The 8,535-nt window shown below is 42.9% G+C and overlaps 1 pseudogene; it reads left to right on the forward strand.

Moving 5' to 3' along the window:
- Positions 1 to 2,907: 2,907 nt before the first annotated feature.
- LOC110319678 lies at positions 2,908 to 7,428 on the forward strand (annotated as a pseudogene).
- The last annotated feature ends 1,107 nt before the right edge of the window (positions 7,429 to 8,535 follow it).

The following is an 8,535-nucleotide window of genomic DNA, read 5'->3' on the forward strand; positions in this document are numbered from 1 at the left end:
GGGGTACACTCTCGCCAGCCTGTGCTTCGCTTGCTACCTTTCCCCTGGAGCTCAGTCCAATCTTCCTGTCCCAAAGCCTGGCCAAATTCTCCTCCATTATCTTCTTTCCTGTCCATCTGTGATGCTAAGGAATGGAAAACACCAGACAATCGTGATTTAGAATCAACAGATAGCACAATTGCTGGGTGCAGAATCTATCATCCTAAATTCATCAAGTATTCTATGTTAGGAATCTTCTGGTGGTAGATCCTGATGGCTTCCGCCATCAGAACTATCAGTTTCCAACCTACATCTTGTCTGCTTTGCTCCTGTCATCCGAAAGGTGGTGCTTGCCTGCTCTCTTCCCTCTTCCTCTCTCAGACCCAGAAGGCCTGCCTCCTACTTGCCCAGTGATTGGCTTCTTGTTGTCTTTATTATTTAATCAATTATGGGAAAATTCTGCCACATTGATCCACAAAACTTTAATAACTTTTATTTAATGCATAATAAATAATCATTACCAAGAAATTCATCACAATATTAACTGTTAAAAATATAAACCAGAGTGAAAAATAATATTATTCAAACTATTATAGAACCATAGAATATAATCAATATGGTCACTAAAATATATTTATAACACGATATTAATGGAAAAATATTATTATTTTAAGTGAAAAAAGTAATATTAAAATATATGTCCACTATCATGTTTTATTAAATATATGAATTTTAATTATACTAAAATACTCATTAAAGCTTCAAATATTTGAAGTTATAGTTAGTTTAATGGCAATATTTAAATAGCATTGAATAAATAAATTGAAAATATCTAGAAGTAGATGGGCAAATGGTGTAATTTCACTAATGGTATTATGGGGTTTTCCCCATTCATTTATATTTGGCTTTATACAATAAATCAATACAACCTTTATAATAAAGAAAATATTTTCTAGTAAAATGCATAGATGTTTAGTTTGTAGCAAACTCATAATTAAACTTTATCCTACTTTGAGTATTTTCTCATTATGTACAGATTAAGATATTCAGATCTCATTTATTTTCTTAGTCTTCCAATGGTAGCCATATTTATTATATGACTGTAGATTTTATGTTGTAGTGATGAACTTTTGTCAGAACCAAAATATCCTTCCTAGATGAAAGCACTAAGTCTTAGATAGGAAAAGCATAGCTTAGACAACCTTTGGATAACACATATACCTGTGAAGTACATTTTTCTTGTTCTAGGATATTTTTTATCATACCAGTCTGTCACTCTTTAGTTGATATTAAAGAACTGATGTTGACTTTATTGCTCTTACTTATAATTAATTAAATTGTTCTTTCATAGTTAGAAAAGGAGGATGGAAATAATTAGTGTCAAAGAGAAGCAGAGTTGGAAATACACAATCTTATTTTGCATTTGATGAAGAGTGTATGGTGTGTGTGTGTTTGTGTGTGTGTATGTGTGTGTGTGTCATAATCTAGTATGTACACATGTACATGCATGTATACATATAGGACAGTTTACAACGAAACTATATGTTATATCTTCATTAGATTTTCTAGTGCTGTGATAAAGACCATTAATAAAAGCAAGTTAAGGAAGATAAGGCTTATTTACTTTTGGAAATCTCAGGATATAGTTCACCACTGAGGGAAGTCAGGGTAAGATAGGAACTTGGAGACAGTAACTGAAGCAGAAACCATGGAGGAGTGCTGTTACTGGATTGCTCTTCATTGCTTACTCAACCTACTTTCTTACAAAACTCAGGATCACCTTCTTTGAGGTAATACCTACCATGAGCTGTGTCCACTCTCATCAACTAGTAATCAATAAAATACACTATGAGCTTGCCTACAGACAATCTGATAAAGCCATTATCTCAGTTGATATTTCTCTTTGCTGGTAACTCTAGCTTATATCAAGCTGAAAAGAAAAACCAGCCAATATATACTTCTATTTTATTATGTTTCTAGATGGCAATAATATTTCTCTTACATAGTACTCTTTACATGTGCAGTGAACAAATGCCAGATTATTCTCCCAGTTTGGTTCTCCAAATTTTACTGGTTCAATGGAAATCCTTACATATTGAAATGATTTATTCTATCAGGCCAGTTCCCAGAGTGAATGGTGCCCTAACCAACCTGCCTAATGAGATTAACACTGGGTTTCCTCTGGACTGGCCAGATTGGGATTATAACACGGCTCAAGGTAGGGAGAGGTTGACAGTTTACTATGGCTGGCCAGGCTCTGGTAGCTGGCCTAAAGGGAGTGGTGAGATTCCCCACCAATTTGGCCAAGGTAAGAGAGATGATGCAGGGCCCCATCCAGCCTCTGTTTTTCTAGAAAGATTAATGGAGGCTTACAGATGCTATACTCCCTTTGACCCGACCTCTGAGGGTCAACAAGCCACGGTTGCTATGGCTTTCATAGGACAGTCAGCATCAGATATTTAAAGAAAGTTACAGAGATTGGAAGGGCTACATGCCATGGCTTTGCAAGATTTGGTTAGAGAGACAGAGAAAGTATCTCATAAAAGAGAAACAGGAAGAGAAGAAAGAAAGAGAAAAGCATGAGAAAGAAGAGTGAGAGAATAAGAGGGATAGAAGACAGGAGAAAAACTTGAGCAGGATTTTGGCTGCAGTGGTAGGGGAGCCTGAGAGGAGCAGTAGAGTTGATAATAGACAGACAGGGTACCTGGGAAACAGAGAATCCAGATTTGAAGGAAGAAGACCCACCCAGAGGACTCTGGAGAAGGATCAATTACATATTGCAAAGAGAAAGGACATTGGGCACAAGAATGCCCTAAGAAGAGGGGAAAGGCCCCTAAGGTTCTGGCCCTAAAAGATGATGATTAGGGGAGATGGGGCTCGGACCCACTTCCCAAGCCTAGGGTAAACCTGACTGTGGAGGGGACCCCTATGGACTTCCTAGTAGACACTGAACCTGAACACTCTGTGTTAAAACAGCCATTAGGAAAACTTAAAAATAAAAATACCATAGTAATTGGAGTCACAGGTCAGAAACAATACCCCTGGACCACTGCACATACTGTAGATTTAGGAAAAGGACAAGTAAGTCATTCTTTCTTTGTTATCTCCGAGTGTCCCACACTGCTTCTGGGGAGAGATCTCTTGACTAAATTAAAGGCCCAGATCAGATTTACCCAAAAAGGGCCAAGAGTAAGTTGGGAATCCCCCACCTCAATATTTTTGGCCCTGCAGCTTAAGGAAGAATATTGCATGCATGAATGCATAAAGCAAGCAGACATGTCAGACCTAAAGGACTGGTTGGCTGCCTTCCCTAGAGCATGGGCAGAGACTGGAAGCATGGGAATGGCTGTCAGAGTACCCCCTGTAGTTGTGGGATTAAAGATGGATGCTACTCCTATAGGGGTGTAGCAATACCCCATGAGCCGTGAGGTGAGGGATGGAATTAGGCCTCATATTCAGAGACTGTTACAACAAGGTATTCTGGTGCCTTGCCAATTGCCCTGGAATACTCCTCTGCTGCAGGTAAAGAAACCCAGCACGAGTGACTATTGACCTGTCCAAGACCTAAGAGAGGTCAACAAGAGGGTCCAAGATATTCACCCAATGGTTCCTAATCCCTATAACCTCCTCAGCTCACTTCCCCCAGAGTGAAAGTGGTACACAGTACAGGACTTAAAAGATGCTTTCTTTTGCTTAAAGTTACATCCCTCTAGTCAGTCTATATTTGCCTTTGAGTGGAGAGACCCTGACACTGGACAAATGGGACAACTGACCTGGACATAGTTACCCCAGGGGTGTAAGAATTCCCCCACCCTTTTTGATGACATTCTACATCGAGACTTAGCCTCCTTCCGAGGTGAAAATCCCCAGATAATTTTGCTTCAATATGTTGATGATTTGCTCCTTGCTGCAACCTCAGATCAAGAATGCAAGGAACCTGAGGCAAGGAACTGAGAAACTGCTAACAGAACTGGGTGAGTTGGGGTACCGGGCCTCCACTAAAAAGGCCCAGTTGTGTCAAATGGAAGTTGTCTGCCTGGGATACACCCTTCGAGATGGGAAACAGTGGCTGACGGAGGCTAGGAAAAAGACTGTGACCCAGACACCAGTACCGGCCACTCCGAGGCAGGTGAGAGAATTCTTGGGCACTACTGGGTTCTGCAGACTTTGGATACCTGGGTTTGCAACATTGACTGTCCCCCTGTATCCCTTGACAAAGGAAAGTGGGAAATTCAAATGGACACCAGAACATCAAAGAGCCTTTGTGAATATTAAGGAGGCCCTGTTGACTGTACCCGCTTTGACCCTGCCAGATTTGACTAAGCCCTTTATTCTTTATGTTGATGAAAGGACAGGAGTGGCCAGAGGGGTTCTTACTCAGACTCTAGGGCCATGGAAAAGGCCCACAGCATATCTGTCTAAAAAGCTGGACCCAGTGGCTAGTGGATGGCCCACATGTCTGAAGGCCATTATAGTGGTTTCCTTGCTTGTTAAGGATGATGACAAGTTAACTTTGGGACAACAAATAACTGAGTGTCCCCCAACTCTCTTGAGAGCATTATTCACTAGCCCCCAGACCGATGGATGACCAATGACCGAATGACCCACTGTCAGAGTCTGTTGCTGACTAAAAGGGTTATGTTTGTTCCTCCCGTTATCCTCAACCCTGCTACCTTCCTGCCTGAAATGAATGATTCCTTGCCCGTTCACTGCTGTACAGACATCCTTGCAGAGGAAACAGGGATCCAGAGTGACTTGCGTGACCAGCCGTGGCCAGGCATTCCAAACTGGTACACGGACAGAAATAGCTTTCTGGTAGAAGGTAAGATAATGGCAGGGGTGGAGGTGGTAGATGGCCAGTGAGTCATATTGGCTAGCAGCCTGCCAGAGTGTACATCAGCACAAAAAGCCGAGCTGATCGCCCTGACGCAAGCACTTTGGATGGCTGAGGGACAACCCATCAACATCTACACCAAGAGCAGGTATGCTTTTGCTACAGCCCACATCCACGGCACCATCTATAGACAAAGGGGGTTGCTGATGTCAGCAGGCAAAGAAATAAAAAATGAAGAGGGGATTCTCAGTCTCCTTGAGGCTATCCATCTGTCAACCAAAGTAGCCATCATGCGTTGCCCAGGGCATCAGAAAGGACTCGATGCTGTGACAAGAGGGAACAGCATGGCTGATGCTGAGTCTAAATAAGCCGCTCACGGTCCTAAAATACTTCCCTTTAGGACCCGGCAGATAGGTTCTCAGGAGGATGTTTCACCAGAATTGGAACTGTATAACCGAAGTTTTAAATACTCCCCTGAAGATACAAAATTAATGAACAAATTAGGGTTTGCTATAGAAAACTCTCAAGGTCAAAGGGTCACAGATGGTGAAAAGGTAATATTACCACAGAAAGAAGGAAAGAGATATGTTGAAAATTTACACCGGCTGTCCCACCTGGGGGCCAGACATCTACAAACTTTGGTCAAAGCATCTACTTATTATGTTTTGGGGCTCTCTGATGTTGCAGAGACGGTAGTTAAAAACCGTGTGCCGTGTGCTATGACTAATGCTGGACATTCAAGATATACTCCAGGAAGAAGGCTATGAGGAGATCGCCCTGGAGCCTATTGGGAAGTAGAATTTACTGAAGTAAAATTAGCTAAATATGGTAACAAGTATATATTAATCTTTGTAGATATCTTTTCAGGATGGGTGGAGGCCTACCCAACTAAAAAGGAAACTGTTAATGTTGTGGTCAAGAAGGTCCTGGAAGAGATTTTTCAGAATACCTAAAGTAATAAGGTCCGATAATGGACCCGCCTTTATTGCCCAGGTAAATCAGGAACTTGCCACCCAACTGGGGATTAATTGGAAGTTACATTGTGCTTATAGACCTCAGAGTTCAGAACAGGTAGAAAGAATGAATAGAACTCTAAAAGAGACCTTGACTAAATTGATCTTGGAGACTGGCAGGTGTGACTGGATATCTCTCTTTCCATTTGCCTTATTCTGGGTTAGAAACACACCCAGAAGGTTTAAGCTCACTCCTATGAGATCTTGTTCGGGGGGGCCTCCCCCACTAGCTGAGGCTGGAGGAATACTAGATCCACTAGAGTATAACTTTAATCCTTCATTCCTCACCCACTTAAAAGCCTTAGAGGTCATCAGAAAGATTGCCTGGGAGCAGATCAAAGATGCCTATAGATCTGAAGACCTGGCGGTGCCCCATAATTTCCAGGTTGGAGATCCAGTCCTGATCCGCAGACACCAAGCAAACAACCTCGAGCCACACTGGAAAGGACCTTACATTGTCTTGTTAACTACTCCAACAGCTCTGAAAGTCGAGGGAATTCCTGCCTAGATTCACACTTCACATGCAAAGCCCACTACCATTGACATCACCGATGGGTAGGTTGTGGAAAAGGTTGCTGATCCTCTTAAGCTGTGTCTACATCACCAGCGGACTCCAACAAATGAATGACAATCTGCATAAGCCCATGACTCTCACATGGCAAGTCATATCTCAGATGGGAGAGGTCGTATACTCTCTCTCTAAAGTTGCGGCCCCAGGGAATTGGTGGCTCACATTGTCTCCTGACATCTGCCAGTTATTAGCAGGACTTGGCTCCTGGGATATTCCTGAAAGGGTATACTCAGCTAAAGGCGCCCCTATCGCAAGAAGATTGGCAGAATAAAAGAGGAGTAGGAGACAAGGGGTTTGGGTACGGGCAACCCATGACATGGTGCAGGCTCAGAGAACAGCCCCTGTATGTGTGCCCTAGAAAGCAGCAGGACAGGCCCACCACCTATAGATGTGGAGGACTAGATTCATTTTTCTGTGCCCGATGGGGTTGCGAGACTTCTGGAGACACACGTATTGGGCCCATAGTCCCTCCTGGGATGAAATTCAAGTGCCTAGAGGCAGGCCCCCGTGTTGTTTTGATAATATGTATGATAAAGTAGGGTGTGACAATTCTCATGGGGCATGGGGAGGATGCCTAGAAAGTGGCCTCTGTAATCCCTTCAACATCACTTTTACTAGTTTTGGAAGAGCTGATTATCAAGAATGGCTACCAGGTAAACAGTGGGGACTGTGTTGATGGATATGATGATGTATTTATTTTTAAAATCAGGCTAAAAATTGAGAGCCCTCTTGCTGTGCCTGTGGGCCCCAATAAGGTGCTCCTGAAGCCTGGCAGGTTAACCCCTCATATCCTGACTCCATCCTGGATGACCCCAGCCACCCCTATCAACCTATCAATGACCCTCTGGCACCCCCCAGAAGAGCAAGAACTTATTCCCTTGGGACAGGCTTCTCCACCTCATGCCGGACAAAGGCTATTAAACCTCCTGCAAGGAGCTTTTTCTGTGCTAAATGGTACCATTCCCAATGTTACTAAATCTTGTTGGTTATGCTTGGCCTCTGATCCCCCTATTATGAGGGAATGGCGGTAATAGGAAGTTACAACAAAACTACCAGTCATGAGCACTGCAACTGGGGATGTAGCCACACACTAACCCTCACTGAAGTGTCAGGCATAGGCATATGTTTAGGACAAGTGCCCCCGAGTCATCTACATCTGTGTAATTAGATCCACAAAAGCCCCAGGACTGAGGTAACTTACTGTCTGTCACCAGGACCCAACAGATGATGGGCTTGCAGTACCGGACTGACTCCATGCGTATCAACATCAGTGTTTAATGAGACCAGAGATTATTGTGTTCTTGTACAGTTAGTGCCTAGAGTTCTTTACCATCCCACAGAAGAATTCGTTGATTAGTTTGACAGGTAGAGAACCTGTAACTATGACTCTGGCTGTGCTCTTCAGGGTGGGAGGAATAGCAGCAGGAATAGGTACTGGGGCTACTGCCCTAGATAGGGGGTCCCGCTATTACAATCAGTTAAAAGAGGCCATGGACACTGATATCACAGCCCTGGAACAATCTATCACCAGGCTGAAAGAATATCTAACATCCTTGTCTGAAGTGGTTCTCCACAACCATAGGGGATTGGACTTGCTTTTCCTTAAAGAAGGAAGGTTGTGTGCTGCCTTAAAAGAAGAATGTTGCTTCTATGTAGACCATTCTGGTATCATAGAAGACTCCATGAGCAAGTTGAGAGACGGAGTGGAAAAGAGAAAATGAGATCAAGAAGTCCAACCTGGTTGGTTTGAGGGCCTTTTAAAACAAAAATCCATTGTTAACCACCCTTATTTCCACTATAGTGGGACCATTAATTATTTTGCTTTTGCTGCTGACATTTGGGCCATTAATTCTTGATAGGCTGGTAAACTTTATCATAGAGTTAGTGCAGTCCAGTTGTTGGTGTTAAAGCAGCAGTACCAGTCTCTACAAACTCTAGAAGAAGAGGCTGAAGTGTAGTTCTAAGATTAGAACTAGTAACTAGAAGAAGTGGGGAATGAAAGGTCCTGATAGAATGAAAGAATTCCTAAAAGCCCCTAGACTGGAGAGATGGCCCCTACTGTTGGCAGAAAGTAAAAGTTTAACTTGCCCCATTGATTCAGAAAATATCTGGATATAATAGTGTGACCAGTCCTTGAA

This window comes from Mus pahari, chromosome 3, assembly GCF_900095145.1.
Source record: "Mus pahari chromosome 3, PAHARI_EIJ_v1.1, whole genome shotgun sequence".
Classification (NCBI taxonomy): domain Eukaryota; kingdom Metazoa; phylum Chordata; class Mammalia; order Rodentia; family Muridae; genus Mus; species Mus pahari.